The sequence below is a fragment of the Bos taurus genome, chromosome 8 (assembly GCF_002263795.3).
Source record: "Bos taurus isolate L1 Dominette 01449 registration number 42190680 breed Hereford chromosome 8, ARS-UCD2.0, whole genome shotgun sequence".
Classification (NCBI taxonomy): domain Eukaryota; kingdom Metazoa; phylum Chordata; class Mammalia; order Artiodactyla; family Bovidae; genus Bos; species Bos taurus.
Window position 1 is genome coordinate 38,122,813 of NC_037335.1, and position 19,136 is coordinate 38,141,948.

Genomic DNA, 19,136 nt, shown 5'->3' on the forward strand with positions numbered 1-19,136 from the left:
GCAGAGAGCAGGGGAGGAAGGTCAGGGGAAGCAGAGAGAGAGAGAGATTGACTGATTTGAGGTGGGGATAAAAGAAAGGGAAGAAATCAGGCCTGATCACCAAAGCAAAATATGTCATAGGGGAAATGCCTGAAGAGTCTCCATCTTCAAGAGGCACTGCAATAGGCACTCCAGATATGATTTAAATTCTTTCAGTATTAAGACACTTGAATTCAGAACTGAGCAGCAAAGGGAAATAGATGGAAACCCACAAGGCATCCTTCTTTCTCGATCAGATTTAGCGCAGGTAGTCTGGATCTAACAGCTCTGGCATGACTTGAATGGTGATTCCATGAGACAAACAGATGCAGCAGCAACTTCCTGCCTCTCAGACCTCAGGTGCTGTGATCCTGTACCCTGATTCTTCAGTTTTCTGTTTGTGGCAAAAATGGCAGTTCCTAAGATGACCCCACCAGCAAGGGTGTTTTATGAGACATCCCAGAAGATTAAGTCCCTGGGGTTCCAGCCAATAACCTGTTCGCCAACCTTTAACAACTCCAGTATCACATTTCTTTCTGCTTAAGTTAACCAAGAACGTGTCCACTGTAATTGAATCATGACTGATAAAATCATCAAATATAACCTAAGAATGGTAACTGGGAAAGAAACATGGTATAAAAATATTAGATATAAATCAAATGAAAGTTTTATGCATACCTATTTGCCTTCTGCCAGTAATCCTATGTAATAATCAGTTCTGTATCTTAAAAGAAATTAACTCAAATTACTCAAAATTCATTTTGCACTGTTGAGTAAAATTACTGAGCCATTTAACAAACTAGCCAGCCACTACAGCTACTCACTCTTACTGGTCTTCCACAGTAGAAACTCTCAATAGCCTTTGGCTTAACCAATTCACCAAATATTATGCAGTGTCTGCAAAAAACACCACTGCTGCCCACAACAACACAGGCAAGACTTGTAGACTATATCTATTCTAAATATCAACTAAAAGGCATACTTGCTGCTGCTAAGTTGCTAAGTCACTTCAGTCGTGTCCGACTCTGTGCGACCCCAGAGACTTAGCAATCAACAGTGCTTATTCCCAACCCAGTTTATGCAAACTGTGCCATTGTGTGATGTGATTAAATATTATTTTAATAGATATACAAAAATGATATTGTTTCTACAAAATTTAAGTTGAATATTTTGGAAAGAGCCAATAAAGATAATTTTTAAAAACAAACAAAAAAAGGAATGTCAAAAGAAAAGTGAGAACTGTTAACAGTAAAAGGTTAGAAGGTAAAGGAATTTGTAAAATCTAGACAGATTGTAACTTATATTATTTCAAGTGTCTTAACTTTCACTTATTTAAAAAAAAAAAAACCCAGAAAGTGAAAGTGGTACAAGCTGTGTTGGGAGTGTACAGTTTATGCAAATGAGTAAATGCAGGACTCTACCTTGGCCACCTTATGCGAAGAGTTGACTCACTGGAAAAGACCCTGATGCTGGGAGGGATTGGAGGCAGGAGGAAAAGGGGATGACAGAGGATGAGATGGCTGGATGGCATCACCGACTCAATGGACATGAATTTGAGTGAACTCCAGGAGTTGGTGATGGACAGGGAGGCCTGACGTGCTGTGATTCTGGGGTCGCAAAGAGTCAGACACGACTGAGCGACTGAACTGAACTGAACTGAACCTTTACTCAAAGAAAAGGATTTACCCTACAACAAAAGACAAGTAAATGAATGTATATTTATGCTTTAAGTAGAAATAAAATAATAGCTGTATTTTTATTCCTGATTTACATCCTTAACTAAAATAAAAACAATAACTTTGGGGAGGAAAAAAAAAAAATCACTCTGTGCCTTTATAATACAGACATAAAAATCAAGCAAGGTCAAAACCTGTCAAAGTCCCTCCTTACGGCTAAACAACCCTTTCCCTTGTCCCTTCCATAGTGCCAAGCCCTCCATCCCTGACTTAGGAAAAAGTCCTATCAATGTGAAAACTTAATTTGAATTAATGAAAAACACAAAGCTCTGTGGATTTATTCTCATACTTATTCTCTCAACACTATTTCTTTAACTTCTGCTTTAGAGGTAATTCCAAATTTACAAGAAGGGGTGGGGGATGTGGAAGCCCTGTATACACTTAAGTCAGATTCATTAAATCAGTATTTTACCCTGTTTGCTTTATAAATTTATGTTCTCTTTCTCTCCACACACTCACAAATATATGCATTTTTTCTGAGTTAATTGAAAGTAATCTAATACATCATGACCCTTTACACCTTAAAACTTCAGTGTGCATTTCCTGAGAATCGAAGTCTTCTCTTACACACAGATACAACAGTTCTCAACTCCAATAAGTTTAACAAAGATATAATACTTATGTCTAATTTCTGTGTTCCAATTTTGTCAAGTGACCCAAAAACATCCCTTATAGCATTTTTCCCCCTCCAGTAGGGAATTCAGTCTAGGATTAGGTATTGCGTGTAGCTGCCATGTCTCTTTAGTATCCCTAAATCTGGAATATTTCCAGAGTGTGTCTTTGTCTTCAATGACATTGTCATTTTTGAAGAGTACAGTCACTTCATTTTATATTTAAACATCTGAACATGTTTTAAATACATTTCTCATTTTGGTATATTTTTTCTTTTGTTGCTGGTAAATAAAAATGCCATTAACTTTTTTGGGGGGTCATTAATTTATTTACTTTTAATTGAAGGAGAATTGCTTTACAGTACTGTATTGGTTTCTGCCAAATATCACCATGAATCAGCCATAGATATACAATGGCCCCTCCCTCTTGAACCTCTCTCCAACCTCCGTCCCCATCCCACCCCTCTAGATTGTTATTGTTACAGCCCCAGTTTGTGTTATTAACTTTTTAATGATTTCACATATGACTACCTTGCCAATAATCTCACTTCTGAAAATGTGCCTATAGATTATGATTCTATATAGATCATGTGAAAACTATCTGAGAATAGTAGTTTTTTCCTTGTTTCCTTCACAATACTTATTCCTTTTATTTCTCTTTCTCATCTTACTGACCTGAGACACCCTAGTGCTAAAGAGGAGTGGCAGTGAAATGTCTTATTATAAAGGGAATGCTTCTAACCGTTCCTCTTCAGAATGTTTACTATGTATAGGTACCCGTTAATGGGTTAGCACTTTTTTCATCTGCAGTAGAGATGGCAATGTTTTGCTGCAGGAATTTTTTTTTAAGAATAATTGAAAATTGAAATGTTATTTTATGAGCCTTAGCACAGTCTTCATAGTAACAACAATAATAAAATATATGCCAGCTAATAAAAAAAAAAAGAAAAGTTCTGCTCTATCGCTTTCTCTAGTTTTTTTTTTTTTAATTTTATCTGGGTGGGGCTCATTTGCTTTTAAAAGAACTCTATCAAATAGTTTTTCTACATCTATTATGATGGGTTTTCTCCTTTATTTACGATTGAGATTAATACTTTAATGTTGAGCCAACCTGTATTTCTGGAATGCGCCTGATCTAATGATGAAGTATTGTCAGAATGGCACACTGTGGAATTATTTATGTTAATAATATATTTAATATTATCTATCTTCATAAGTGAGGCTAGTAATTTTCCTTATTCAAACTGTCCCTGTCTAGGTGCTGGTAGGAAGACCTGTTAGCCTGAAAAAATGAGTTAGGATGTGTTCCTGAAAGAGGGAAACTATGAGTTTCTGAGGGCTGAAATTAAGTATTATTTAAATACTTAGTAGAACTAGCTAGAAAAGCCATCTGAACCTGATATTTCTTTGTGGTAAGACATGTAACTACAGAATAAAAACTCTTAAATGGTATAACTTGAATTTATTTCAGCATTTATATTTTTCTGGAAAACTGTGCACTCGAATGTATTAGCAGAAGTTTTTAATGGACTCATCTATAGTGTAGTATTCTTTTCAGTCCTAACACTGTTTTTGTCCATTTTTTCTTCCAAGATGAGGATCCCATCACTCTCAAAATACATCACACATGACTAAAAAGTAGTTAAGAACCACTGGACAAGATCGTGGCCACACAACTGGACTGAGCTGTGCTTCCATCTATACCCAGAGGTATAAGCACTTCATCTCTGTTAATGTTTAGCCTTGGTAACCCTTAAACTTTAGAAATTAAACAAGTTCAGTGTCCCTAAACACTAGTGGGCAGTAGTTCTGAGGAATGAAAGTGCTTTGATTTTTCATAAAGTTACACTTTTTATTCTTGAAGAACATTCTTTTTGCTTTGCTGGTGTTTTTCTGAACAGTAATTTATAGTAAGTTTTCTTTGATAATTTTTATTTCATAAAATTAAAAGGTGACAAGCCTATGTCAGCCCAGCTTATTTTTCAAATCTGGGGATCAATAAACTAATGATCTCTATGATCCTTCATGAGCCCAGTGTTATATGTGAGAGAGGGAAAAGAGAGGAGGGATGGAAAGGATTGCTCATTTACATTAATAAAAATTGAGTAGCTTACTCAAGTTGAAGTTCTTATGTACTTTCCTGATTTCTAAGCTTTTAACTCTACTAGAGTCCCACCTTTCCACCTAGATGAATGAAACTTTCAAAGACAACATTCTTAACAAACCATTCTCTCAGTAAAAATGGCTTCCAAATCAAAGTAATTCGATTGGAATCAGAAATTAAATTGGCAAACCACTTTAATTTCCAATTCTTTAGTTTGACATTTAAGATAAGTAATCTCATTATTTTCCTCTAAAGCACACAGATTTTCAGACTTTTCCAACTATCCCTCCTAAATCATTCATTTATTCATTCAAAAGACAACTCTTTCTATAGCTAAATAAGATTCAGTTCAGTTCAGTCACTCAGTCGTGTCCGACTCTTTGCGACCCCATCCATTCAAGAGACAACTGTTTCTATAGCTAAATAAGATTAGTCAAAGAATTTGCCTGCTTAAATTATTTAACTTCAAGGACCTGGAGATAATAAGGAAGAAAGAAAAAACTTTATGTTAGATAGGTAAAATAAGAGAGCAATCTCGAAAATGCAAAACACAAGCACTGACTACTGAAAGAAGCATATCCACTATAGAACAATTAATGGAAGCAGACCACAAAGTCATCTTAAGATTCCTCTCAGCAATGCCCAAATATGCGACAAGCAGAAGTGGAAAACTGCACTGTTAACAGCAGAGGCAGCTAACATTCAAGAATTTTCTAGTTATGAGAGGTATACACGTATTAATACCCTTTAATCTGGTAAGAAATTTTGACATAAATGTATCATGACAAGGGAAAAGAAAGTTTACAAACAGCAGTAATTCAAAGTAAGAAATCTGTTTACCTAGGAAGTAGTTTGCAGTGTTTCATAAAAGCCAGCAGTTTCTTATACTGCAGTGCAGGAAAGTGTCATCAGATTTTATGATTCAATTTGTCAAAGGTACAGAGAAGACAAAGAAAAGGAAAAAAATCAGTAAATATATTCAATAAATGCAGACTTGGTACTAAATACTCTTTTAGAAGAAAGCAAAAAATTAAATTCTTTCAATAGGAAAGTACATGATAAACTGATCACAAGACAAAGAAAGTATCATTGTAGCATTAAATTTATCTTAAGAATTTAGAAAATATTAAGTGACCAATGTTTTCTTTACTGTTGGACTCTCCTTACAAACCTATTTTTAATTTGAAGCCAAAGTAATCTCTTATCAGCATATCAATAAAACCTTTAAACATGGAACGAAAGTGCTTTAAAATTTCTAAGGAGAAAAACCATTTTTAAAACATAGAAACTTGACCTTCTATCTGATTATGAGAGATCTGTGACATGAAAAAGGCTAAACAGAAATTCTGAGCAATTTTCAACACATATGAATTAAGGGAAAAACCTTAATTCTCTGTTAATTCCAATTTTTAGGAAAATTACACTAAAATTTGGGTCCTGACAAACCCCCAAAATTAGGCGATCAATGCCAACCAATATTTCTGCTTGAAAGGGGAAAAAAGGATTGTTCTCCTATGAGTAAGAAGAATTTAGAAACTTGATGTACTTTCTAAATCTCTATTATTATGCAGCAGGGTGACAAGGATTGACAAGCATAACTGTTTAAGAGATTTCAATAGTTTCTAAAACTTGTATTTCATGTGATTGTGAGCTCTAACTAAAAGCTGACTAGGCTTGGATTGTCTTCCTCGGGGAACTTAGGGAGGAGGGGCCACTTGAGAGGAAGGGCCAGAGGTGCCCAGGACCCACACACCTGCTGTGGCTTCTTGGCGCCCTCTGCAGGCCAGCAGGTCAGCCAGCCCCTCACCACCCTCCACAATGCCCCAGCCCAGATCCCAGAGCCTGGTTGACACACAGGGTAAAACACATGTTGCTGCCAACTCTTCAGTGAAGCCCGAGTAATCTTTACATCTGAGACTGCCTATGAAAAGGACTCATCGGACGCCATGTAAATTACTCTTACGTTCTTAGTTTCAAATATTAAAATGAAAGTCAAATTTTAAACTCTTGTGAGAACATATCTATATGCAAACTTTTGAAAATATATTCATATGCAAACTTTGAAATTACAGTCCGTAAGATTCACAATCACATAAGCCACACGCAATATCGGCTATACTGGGGGTGGGAGGAGAACAGTTTGGAAAACATCAGAAACAGTAGCCTGATGGTCCTTGCTTGTTTCATTTGTTAATGAGCGAAAGAAACACTACTGTAAAGAGTTATGGTAATCTGCACATTTTGGAGCAACTCCCATCTGAAAGATCAACCGCTATGGAGAAGGATTTGCTAGATCGTCATCCTCCACGCCAGGTTTGGCACAGTACCTTGCCCAGATATTTATCAATCATTTATTCTCTTAATCTTGATACCAGTACAGGGCTGCCTTGACATGCAAATGCATCTAAAAATATTTCCCATGTGTCTTAGATGAGTTTAATTTTCAAGATAACAAATCTTTAAATTATAATAAACACAATCATGATACAAGCACAAAGAAAAAAATCATAATCTGCTACCCAATGCTTCTTACTGATTATAAAATATGGCTTAATAAATAAATAAGGCCAAACCTTCATTAATGTTCACAAAAAAAGAACTTCAGCTGGGCCACCTTTGGTTGTTGGACTCATAATTTTTGTTGTTTAACAGCAAAACAAATGTCTCCATGTACCCAGTCTTTCTCCATTTGCCTGGTCTTTCAGGGGAGGCAGTCTATCTGCTTCTCAACAGTATGAGACCGAGAACTATGCTCACTGACAACTCTTAAAATACAACTGTCTTATTAAAATGAACCTTTAAAAGGAAAAATCAAAAAAGCCCTGCATTTTTTGGTTCTTTACTGTGCTTTTTACATACAGTATCTCATTTCCATTCTTTAAAGTTTTCTGTGAAATTGTGAGACTAAGGCTCAGAAATAAAAATCCCTATCCTAAAACCCAACAGCAAGTAGGTACAATGATTGCACATTTAGTCTACCCCAGACTCAGACCTGAAACATAACTGATGTCTTTACTCAGCTCTCCTGCTACCACAAAAACAAACAAACAAAGCCCACTAAATTAAGAATAAATCTGCAACACCAAGCCCAGATGTTTTCACAGAATTATGCTCAATTTTTAAGAAACATAACCCAATGTTACTTAAACTGTTCCTGATCGCAATGCAGGGGGTGGGGGGGATAAGCTTTAAAATCCTTAAGACACAAGGCTAAAATGGGTAATTTTGTTGTTTAATGGCTAAATCATGTCCAACTCTTTGCCACTGCATGGGCTGCAACACGCCAGACTTCCCTGTCCTTCACTATCTCCCAGAGTTTGCTCAAACTCATGTCCATTGACTTAGGGATGCTATCCAACCCTCTCATCCTCTGCCGCCCTCTTCTCCTTTTGCCTTCCATCTTTCCCAGCACCAGGGTCTTTCCCAATGAGTCAGCTCTTCACATCAGGTGGCCAAAGTGTTGGATATTCAGCTTCAGCATCAGTTCTTCCAATGAATATTCAGGGTTGATTTCCTTTAGGACTAACTGGTCTGATCTCCTTGAAGTCCAAGGGACGCTCAAGAGCCTTCTCCAGCAACAAAATTCAAAAGCATCAATTCTTACACAAGAGAAGCCACCACAATGAGAACCCTGAGCACCTCAGTCAGAGAACAGCCCCACTTGTCAAAACTAGAGAAAAGTCTGAGCAGCAACAAAGACCAGTGCAGCCATAAATAAAGAAATAAAATTAATTTTTAAAAATGTTCTGTAAAATCTGACTCTTTTATATATATACATATTATAAAGCTATGACAATTAAAACATTGATGTGGGACTTCCCTGGTGGTCCAGTGGTTAAGAATCTGCCTTGTAATGGAGGGGACACAAGTTCAATCCTTGCTCCGGGAATTAAGATCCCACATGCCAAAGGGTAATTAAGCCTGCAAGCCACATCTAGAGTTCATGCACCACAAGGAAAGATCCTGCATGATGTAACTAAGACCCAACACAGTCAAACAAATAAGTTTTTTTTTTTTAAACGGAGGTAATGGTACATAAATAGATCATTGTATAAGAACCTAAATGACTTTCAATACTGCACTGGTTAAATAAATTATCATATATACAATTATCATTATACAATGCAATATTGTATAATCATTTTGAAAAAGAAGCTCTATACATATTCATAGAAGGAGAAAAGGTGGAAGTAGTGACAGATTTCTTCTTCTTGGGCTCTAAAATCATCACAGATGGTGACTGTAGCCATGAAATCAGAAGACAATTGCTTCTTAGCAGGAAAGCCATGACAAACCCAGACAGTGTGTTGAAACGCAGAAACATTACTCTGCCAACAAAGGTCCATATAGTCAAGGCTGTGGTATTCCCAGTGGTCACGTACGTTTGTGAGAGCTGGACCATAAAGACAGAACACCAAAGAATTGATGTCTTCGAACTGCAGAGCTGGAGAAGACTTCTAAGAGTCCCTTGGACAGCAAGGAGATCAAACCAGTAAATCTTAAAGGAAATCAACACTGAATACTCTCACTGGAAGGACTGATGCTGAAGCTGAAGCTCCAGTATTTTGGTCATCTGATGCCAACAGCCAACTCACTGGAAAAGTTCCTGATGCTGGGAAAGATTGAGGGCAGAAGGACAAGAGGGCATCAGAGGATGAGATGGCTGGATGGAATCACCAATGCAATGGACATGAACTTGGGCAAACTTTAGGAGATGGTGAGGAACAGGGAGGCCTGGTGTGCTGCAGTCTATGGGGTCCCAAAGAGTCGGACACAACTGAGCAACTTCACTTTCACTTTTCACTTTCATGCATTGGAGAAGGAAATGGCAACCCACTCCAGTGTTCTTGCCTGGAGAAACCCAGGGACGGGGGAGCCTGGTGGGCTGCTGTCTATGGGGTTGCACGGAGTCAGACACGACTGAAGCGACTTAGCAGCAGCAGCAGGCAACTGAACAATAACATATACATTCATGTTTTTAAAATCTCTCCCAAGGGGATGGATAGGGGAAATTAGATGAAAATAGTCAAAAGGTACAAGTTTCCAGTTACAAGATAAATAAGTACTAGGGATATTACATACAACATGATAAAGATAATTAACACTGATATACATTCTATAAGAAAGTTGATAAGAGAGTAAATTCTAAGAGTCACACCACAGGGAAAATTCTTTTTCTATCTCTTTAATGTTGTATCAATATGAAATGACGGATGTTCACTAAACTTACAGTTGTAATTGTTTCATGATGTATGTTAAGTCAAATCATTATGCTGTACACCTTAAATTTATACAGTGCTCTATGTCAATCATATCTTAATAAAACCAGGTGGGAGGGGATGGTCACATCCAAGGTACACAGTTAAATGAAAAGAAAAATAAGTATAGATCCTACCATTTGTATTAAAAGATATACATATGCATATATGCTTGTATTATTTAGTCGCTAAGTTGTGTCTGACTCTCTGTAACCCCATGGACTGTAACCCACCAGGTCCTCTGTCCATGGGATTTCCCAGGCAAGAATACTGTAGCGGGTTGCCAAGCCCTCCTCCAGGGGATCTTCCTGACCCAGGGATCGAACCTGCATCTCCTTCGTCTTCTGCACTGCAGGTAGATCCTTTATCTACTGAGCCGTGGCTTCCCAGGTTGTATAGTATATAATGTTGTATAGAATATCTTATCTATATTTATATCTATAGATCGATCTATATATATAGAATATCTATATATGGTTGTATAGAGTATCTTATAAAGAATATATAGACTATGTCTAAAAAGCCCTAAAAGAAACAGTTTTAACGATGGTTAACCAAAAAAAGAAACTGCCTATCTGATGGCCAAAGGTGAGAATATGTACATTTTACCCATTTATACCTTCTTAATTTTATACACTGTTGTATATCTTGCATTGCATTATTATTAAAATAATAAATATTTCTTTAGACATGAGTATAAATAATAATTTTAAATAAAAAAACAAATAAAGTTATCAAAAAGGCATGAAAAATGAATTTCCCTATCTCAGAGCCTGATTCTTCCTGCTAAATGAGAGCTGCCTGAATGTTGTAGGCTGACAGTTCTCAGTAAAGTGACCAAATTTTAGATAAGGCTTCCTTTTGAAAATTAAATAAAAGCAAAATGAATGAGATATGCTACCAGCAGGGGAAAAAAAATAAGCCTCAACAGTACCAGTCAAAGGGATGCTTGTGACCTTGCTGAGTACCTGATGGACTCCCTAAACAGAATCAAAGCAATGAGACTGACATCCAATCAGAGAAACAAAGGGATGTCCTCAGGACTAGAAGTTAAATGTCTAGTGGAAAAAAGGAGTTAAAAGATGGAGATAAAAAGAGAGCCAAAGTGAAGGAATTTGCTTTCTTCTTTAACATCCTTCAACAGGAAAAATGGATCTGCAGGAAGAATGTTCAGAAGTGAGTACTTCTAAGGGTCAAGAGAAGCCCAGCAGGTAGAAAATACCCCATCCAGATGATGCCTCCTTGCAACATCCACCTTCAGGACCTGCCTGTCATCAAATATGTGTTTCCCACAGGCCAGACTTTCCAGAAAGAGCCCTGAAGAACAAAGAACATGTATGCCTTGGGTTTGAGTTCTGGTTCTTGTGAGTTTGATAAGGGAGTGACACTGAGGACTTTAGTCCTCCAATGCCTGACATACTCTGGATCACTGGGAAAAGTTCAGATTCCTGAACCTGCAATGCTGAAAATGAGAACAGGAATATGAAATCCCCCAAAAGTTCTGTCACAGCATAGAGTTCAGTTAAAATATCCCTGTGCTTGGCACTTAGGTTATTTCCAATATGTAGTTGGCAAAAGAGAGTGGAGATCAACATTTCATGGTGGGGCTAAACAGCACCAAGCCTTTTCCACACGGTTTTGAAAAGTGAGCAAACGAGAATCACAGCCCTAGGAATCAGCAGGAGTGATAAGCTGAATGCGACACGGGTGCCCAGCCAGGCTCCTTAATTCATACGTTCACAAATACTTACTGGTTTGCCTTGATCCCTGTGTTTTCGTTTCTGTAATCTTTTTTTGTTGGTTTGTGAGAAATTCAGAAAACAAAATTGATGAGCGGCCAGCCTTAAAACACACCTCTAATGAGCTCAGGGAAGCAGGGTGAAAGAGTGCTGGCTATTAGTGGCCCAGAAAAAACTCGGAAGAGAAGACCTAAATAAGTCAGGTGTAGATTGTTCTCAATCTGACCTTAAGCAACCCTCCTCTGAGAATGAGGGAGGCCAGAACGTCTAAGAAAAACTAGCTTTCAGCAATAGCTAATTTTAAATGTGCGGAGGGGGTTGGGAGATCGTATTTAAAGCTATACTTCATCAGACAAGACGGAGAAAATACTTAATTGTGTTTAAAAGGTGGGGAGGGGCTAATGGAAATGAAGCATTTCCCTAGGATTGCCTTAAATTTCTGCTATTCAAACTGCAGTCAGCAGGCCTACCTGAGCTAGTAGATGGTATCTATCAGTCTTTTTATAACATGTGAAACAGAACAACAGAAAATATCAGAGTACAGTACAGGTGGCAAAGTACTGTTCTGTGGAATTCCTGTTTCAGTTTTACACGTGGGGAGGGGGTCAGGATGCGTAAAACATATTTCCTACCGTGTGCCTGATTTTAATTTCCTGAATTTTGTCATGTATGTAAATACCATTAATTTGTATAACAAAGGTTTACTGAGCACCTGTACTATAATGCCTGTGAGACAACAAAGCGCTGGTGTGATATAAGTGAAATAAAAATACCTGGTCCCTGCCCTTGTAGAATTCTTTCAGTTTATAAACAAATTATCAAATAATTGCATAAATATAAAATTATATACTGCTAAATGTTATGGAAGGAAAAAGTTAAGTAAATTAAGATTGCTTGTCATTAGGGAAGCTGATTTAGATTGAGGAAGAGGTAGGGTGACTGGTCAGGATTGTCTAAGAAACTGCACTCAAGCAGACCAGAAAGATGTACTCGGAAAGGAAGCGGGAAGGAAAAATCTGCCTGGCAGAAAATGGCACAATCAGGGACTTCCCTGGTGGTGCAGCAGATAAGAATCTGCCTTGCAATGCAAGAGACATCAGTTCAATCCTAGTCTGGAAAGATTCCCCCATGCTGCAGGGCAACTAAGACTGCACCTCGACTACTGAAACCCGCGCGCCTACGAGAAGCCCCCCCAACGAGAAGCCCACACAACCACAACGAACAGAAGCCCCCACCCTCAGCAACCAGAGGAAGCCCACGTGCAGCAACACACACTCACCAGAGCCAAACTGCTTAATTAATTAAACCTTTAAAATAACAAAATGGCACTTCCAGCAAAGGTCTGTATAGAATGGGGAAATGAAAAGCTAGTGGGTTGAAAGGCAGAACCATCTAAATAAGGCTTAGGGAGGAGCTTGGAGTAGGAAGAGATAATGCAGGAATTTTAAATGTCCTGAGGGTCATTAGAATGATACAGTTTGCATTTTAAAAGATTACTGAGTAGAGAAGAGATATCAAGGGAGCTGGAGTGAATACAGAAATGGTACCAGATAGACCCTAGAAGATCTAAGCAGAAGTGACAAGGTTTGGTGATGGTACAAAAGCAAGGACTGAGGAAAAAAAAAAAAGCAAGGAGTAAGCCATGAGGTGTCTGGGATAACTCTCAGGTTTCCCAAGTTAACTGCTAAAATGTGGTGAGAAGGATGAAAAACTCAGAGGAGCAGAGCTGAGAGAAAAGATCACTGATCACAGTTTGGCCTGTTGTTAACAAGTAGAGATGCCAAATTAACAACTAAAACTGGACAGAAATATACAAAAATAAAGTCATCAACAAAAGGGATTTGAGGATACATTATTCTGCTCCTTATTTTCCCACAGTAACTTATAATACAAACTAGAAGAATCTAGAATATATTTTACTTTAAAGACTCACAGAAATAGACTCATAGCCTTAGAAAACAAACTTATAAAGGTGAAAAGTGGAGCGGGGGCGGGGACGCAGAAACTAAGAGGTTCGGATTAACATACATGCACTATTATACATCAACTATCTAATCAACAAGGACTTAAGGGCCTCCCGGGTGGCACAGTGGTAAACAATCTGCCTACCGATGCAGAAGACATAAGAGACATGGGTTCCATCCCTGGGTCAGGAAGTTCCACTCGAGTAGGAAATGCAACCCACTCCAGTATTCTTGACTGGAGAATTCAATGGACAGAGGGGCCTGGTGGGCTACAGTACACAGAGTTGCAAAGAGTCGGACACAATGGAGCACATACGAATATGACTGTATAGCACACAGAACTCTACTCAACAGTCTGTAATAACCTACATGTGAAAATAATCTGAAAAAGAATAAATATATGTAACTGAATCACTTTGCTATACACCTGAAACTAGCACAACATTGTAAATCAAATATTTATTGTTGTTGTCAATCAGTAAGTCGTGTCCAACTCTTTGTGACCCCATGGACTCCAAGCACGCCAGGCCTCCTTGTCCCTCACTATCTCCCAGTGTTTGCCCAAGTTCATCCAATATAAAGCAAAAATTAAATTTAAAATGTTTTAAAGTTTATATGGAAGACCAATTCATAAAAACCACAGGAGTTGAAGCCACTGTATATCTGAAAACATAGAGCAACAACGTAACTTTTAAAGAGTCACATCCAAAATAATCCTCTTTCATGAATTAGTCAGTTCAGTCACTCAGTCGTGTCCAACTCTTTGCAACCCCATGAATCGCAGCACGCCAGGCCTCCCTGTCCATCACCATCTCCCGGAGTTCACTCAGACTCACGTCCATCCAGTCAGTGATGCCATCCAGCCATCTCATCCTCTGTCGTCCCCTTCTCCTCCTGCCCCCAATCCCTCCCAGCAGCAGAGTCTTTTCCAATGAGCCAACTCTTTGCATGAGGTGACCAAAGTACTGGAGTTTCAGCTTTAGCATCATTCCTTCCAAAGAAATCCCAGGGCTGACCTCCTTCAGAATGGACTGGTTGGATCTCCTTGCAGTCCAAGGGACTCTCAAGAGTCTTCTCCAACACCACAGTTCAAAAGCATCAATTCTTCGGTGCTCAGCTTTCTTCACAGTCCAACTCTCACATCCGTACATGACCACTGGAAAAACCATAGCCTTGACTAGACGGACCTTTGTTGGCAAAGTAATGTCTCTGCTTTTCAATATGCTATCTAGGTCGCTCATAACTTTTCTTCCAAGGAGTAAACGTCTTTTAATTTCATGGCTGCAGTCACCATCTGCAGTGATTTTGGAGCCCAAATGAATTAGTAAGGAATCATTTTTCTACTGTGTTTACAATATGCCCATTATCTAACACAGTGCATGGCACATAATACAGGTTATCTATTGAAGACAAGTACCCACTCCTAGGCAAAATAAACCATCCAGCAAAAATAAGGCAAATGGCACAAATAATAAGCAATTCTTCAAGGAAAAACTACTATGGAACATACAAATGTATAATTAAGGGCATTTCTCAGGGGAAAAAGGGGAAATGAGTTATTTTAACACAAACTTAGCTCTCCTATTCAAACAGATGCTAGATTCTATTCATAAGAATCAGTTTAATTTCAATCTTCTAGGGAAGATCATCCCTAGGCAACCTCACCAATCCCTAAATGTCCCTAAATATAGAAAGAATCAAAATGTAATAAAAGCTCTATGTTGAAAAGCTATAGTAAAATCTCATCGAGGTTATCAAAAAAAAAGTTAAAATGGCAATTACTGATGATTTTTCTTTTTCCTCTAAAGTCTAATAATAAACATGGTTTATTAGAGAACAGATTTTCTTAAAAATATGGATTTGGTTTTTTCTATTCATAAAGGTCCTAGTGATACACAGGAGAAAAATCCAAAGATGCACATATACACAAAGAAGACAAATTAACCATATTCCCATTGCCTGGAAGTAACCACTTTCAATATTTCACGTGCAACTTTTTCTGTACATACATGGGGACAGAAAGTAAAGAGTGATACACAACTGATGGTGTAACTGTTTAAGTCTATAAATGAGATTACAGAACACGACTATGACTGGTATGGGATTGAAAAAAGACTAATTTAAAGGGATAACTGAGCTGAGCTATCTGAAGGATAAGTTGTAATTAAGAAGACAAAGAACACAGGCTGTTACAGTAGTAGTGGAAGCAGAGGGAACATGAGCCCCAACCAGCCAAGGAACTGTGGAGAGGGAGGAGACTGGCTGGGCAAAGCCTGGTTAGGGCTGAGAGAACTTGATCCTTGGGGAAAGAACATGTGAGGCCACTGAAAGAGAAGCAAAGTAGACAGACTTCTCAAAGTAACTGTCCCAATTACTCAGGTAGGGAAAGGATTAGGCCCTGCAAGTGTGGACTTAAAAGGACCAGCATCCTCTCCCAAACGGTATAAAGGGTTATCTTGGGGAGTGGAGAGGTGGGTGAAGCTGCAAGGAGAAAAAGATAATAATCCAATATTTTAAATGTATCCTTTAGGCTCCATAAAACCTTCTGGATTGGTAAAAATAAGGAAAATACAGTGACTTTAACTATGTCACAGCTCCCAGGAAACTCATATAGAAATAAAAAAGGCTTGGGTCTATAGAAAAGAAAAGAAATGAAGGCAGGGAGAGAAGCATTAAGTATTCATATTACCAAAAAGAGAAAATACAAACTTTAAAAGATTGAAAGCACTGCATCAGACACTGAGTTTAAAGAGCATGGAATATACATATTTTATATCTCTAATAAACATACAATAAATACATCAGTATCAAGGAAATAATCATTATGACTATTACATACACAAAAAACACTGGGCTAACAGAAAGGGACGATCTTGATGACATCCACACAAGAAAAACATAGCACTAAACTCAGGACAATGCCACACACAGAGAATTCTGCCTCTAAGAAGTGGTCTTTGCTTGGTAGAACAGGAAAGAGCCAAAACAGGACCCTCAAAGCCTTGGAGGAAGCATCTCTCAATACTCCTATCCCTACTTGCTCATTCACTCATTCAAGAGAAAATGTTTAGTCCAGCAATTCCAAGTAAAATAACAAAATTTTTAAAAAATGCATCCATACAAAAACCAGTTCGTGGATGTTCACAGCATTATTTATAACAGACAAAATGTAGAAACAACCCAAATGTCCATAAACCAATGAACAGACAAAATGTGACATATCCATACAATGGAATATTAGCCATAAAAATGAATAAACTATTGAAACATGCTATAACATGGATGAACTTTGAAAATATTAGGCTAAGTGAAAAAATTCTAGCCACAAAAGACCAAGTATTATATGCTAACATTTATATGTAAAGTCCAGAATAGGCAAGTCATTAAGACACAAAACAGACAAGTCACTGCCTAGGGGCTGGGGTGGAGACTGGATTTGGAAGAAATGGACAATAACTAATTGGAAACGAATTCTGAGGTGATTAAAAAAAAAAAGGTCTAAAATGGACTGTGCTAATGGTTGCTCAATTCGACGCATATACTAAAACCATGGGGAAAAATCCATTTTTAAATAGGTGGATTTCACAGTATGTGAATTATATCTCAATAAAGCTTTTATTAAGAAAGAGGGTATCTGGAGCACCTGGGGCACTATGGCAAACTGCTGGAAACAAAACAAAGAAAATACATTCAATCACACACAAAACCTGTGCTCAGACTATACCTTTCTACTACAATAGAAAAGTCAGTCAACAAGCAATTAGAAAACAATGAGAAATGCAAAGAATTCAGACTGTGCCCCAGGAACACTTAACTTACTCCTGGGTGATTAAGATGTCCAGAAGAGAACTCAATATAACAGATTTTCGTCCTTAAATTGAAAAGTCTAAGAAATTAAGTACCTGTTCCCAGTCTCTTGAAATCTGCATTCTCACGGAATGTGACTGACAGCAATGGACTGTACCTGTTGTATCTGTGCACGTGCAATGTTTAAAATACGTTTTTAACTTTACAAAAGCAACAGATTATAGTCTGCTAATAAAATGAAACAACTCTACTATTTAAATTGTACTGTCAAGTTCGTGAGGGTGCTCTAATGTGCAAACTTTTCACAGCACCTTAAATTGGCAGAAAGAGGGCCTTAAAAACCCGAATTACCATGAAATACATTCCAAAACAAAGCCTGGGGGTTTGGGAAAGGACTAGAAAGGTGGGAAAACGTGACTAAAGATCAAAAAGAACTGAGTGCTACGAAGTAAAAATGGATCTTTAAGATTTAAAGACACTTATTTTCAACCACATTTTGAAAGTAGAATATTGGTAACTGTTGTCAAAGAAACAGCGAAGCTGAGTTTCCTGAGATTTAAAAAAAAAAAAAAAATACTGCAAATTCAAGTGGGTGAAATGGAGCAAAGTTTGGTCTGAACGTAGGTGAACCGACCCTACCAAGAAACTTCAACGAGGGTAAGGGTGGAACGATTGCAACTTTTAACCTATACTTACGAAGCAGCGGTTGATAAATCATCCCGCAGGGTAATTTGCCAACTGCTTTAAAAAAAAAAAAGTTTGTCCCCTCTTCTCTAGGGGGGAGGAACCAGACAAAAAACCTCCCAGGCATCGCCCACAACCAAGCCAGACCGTGCAGACGTGCGTGGTTGCAGCTCAAGGGAAGACTGGCTCCGAGTTCACCCGGAAAGCATCCGAATCGAGCCCTGCTGGTTTCATTGGCTTAGCCCAGAGGAAAACCCCAAGCTCGAGCCGGGAGCCCCAGCCTACCTGGCTCCTTTCTTCACATTCCCACCCCTCGCCACGTGCCATGCCTAGCATTCCACGCGACCCGATCCGACTTATATTAAGCACCCACTGTCTACACCGCATCACGGCAAGAAGCACTGCAGGAGGAAATGGCCCCACACCGGAAAAACCAAAAGGACAGCCACAGGGGCTAAGGACGAACCCAGGAGAGGGGTAAGCTGCCTACGGTGGGGTGGTCTGGAGAGGAGCCTTCACCCTCACGTCGCGGGTCGAGACAGTCCCAGGGAAGAAATGGCCCCGAGGGGCGCGCCAGGCCCGGCCTCCCCGGAGTCCGCCGCAGACCGGGCTGGAAGGGGAAAGGTAAGGAGTCGGCATTCCCGAACCACCGCGCGCTCCTCTGCTCCACCGAGCGCGACCCCGACTCCGGTCCCCGGGAGAACGGCTAGCCCGGGGACCGAACCCCCGCGAGGGCCGGAGCAGGCTGTCACTGGCTCCCGCTTCCCAGCCCTGCGACCATGGCTGGCCACTCTCTCGCCAGCGTGACAGCCACGGCGTCCGCGGACCGAGCGTCTCCGGCCCGGCGTCTCCGCTCTGCCAGACGCCGGCACCCCCTGCTGCCCCGCGCGGAGCGGGACAGTACCGGGAAGACCGCCCGGGCCCCTCCCCCCACCGGCCCCATCCCCCGGACTCCGGAAAAGCGGTTACCTGGCGCGCGGGCGGGGGCGAGGACACGACCCCGAGGAGGAAGATGAGAAGGAAAACGGTGGCCTCCGGCCCAGGGAGATTTGGGAAATTTGGAAGACTTGTTCCGCACTGGGTGACAGCTGTTCGCTGCGCACGCGCACCCGACCCCAGTCGCCCGATCACTCCGCCGCTCCTCACCCTCCCGTCCAGGGCTGGGAGGCAGCGGCGAAGGCGCGCGCACGGGGCCAGCCGGCTCTCCCTGCGCGA

The 19,136-nt window shown here is 39.6% G+C and overlaps 1 protein-coding gene across 10 annotated transcripts in view; it reads right to left on the reverse strand.

Moving 5' to 3' along the window:
- KDM4C (lysine demethylase 4C) overlaps positions 1-19,102 on the reverse strand; it is a 409,700-nt gene extending 390,598 nt beyond the window's left edge. For 7 of the 10 annotated variants that reach the window (XR_009495540.1, XR_009495541.1, XM_015472464.3 and 4 more), the window contains exon 1: positions 18,891-19,102. The gene's annotated coding sequence lies outside the window, so the exon portion shown is untranslated. Of the gene's footprint in view, positions 1-5,309; positions 5,418-18,387; positions 18,532-18,890 lie in introns of those variants that run through there. The other 3 variants (XM_059889432.1, XM_024996118.2, XM_059889433.1) reach the window with 3 other exon arrangements.
- Positions 19,103-19,136: the final 34 nt, after the last annotated feature.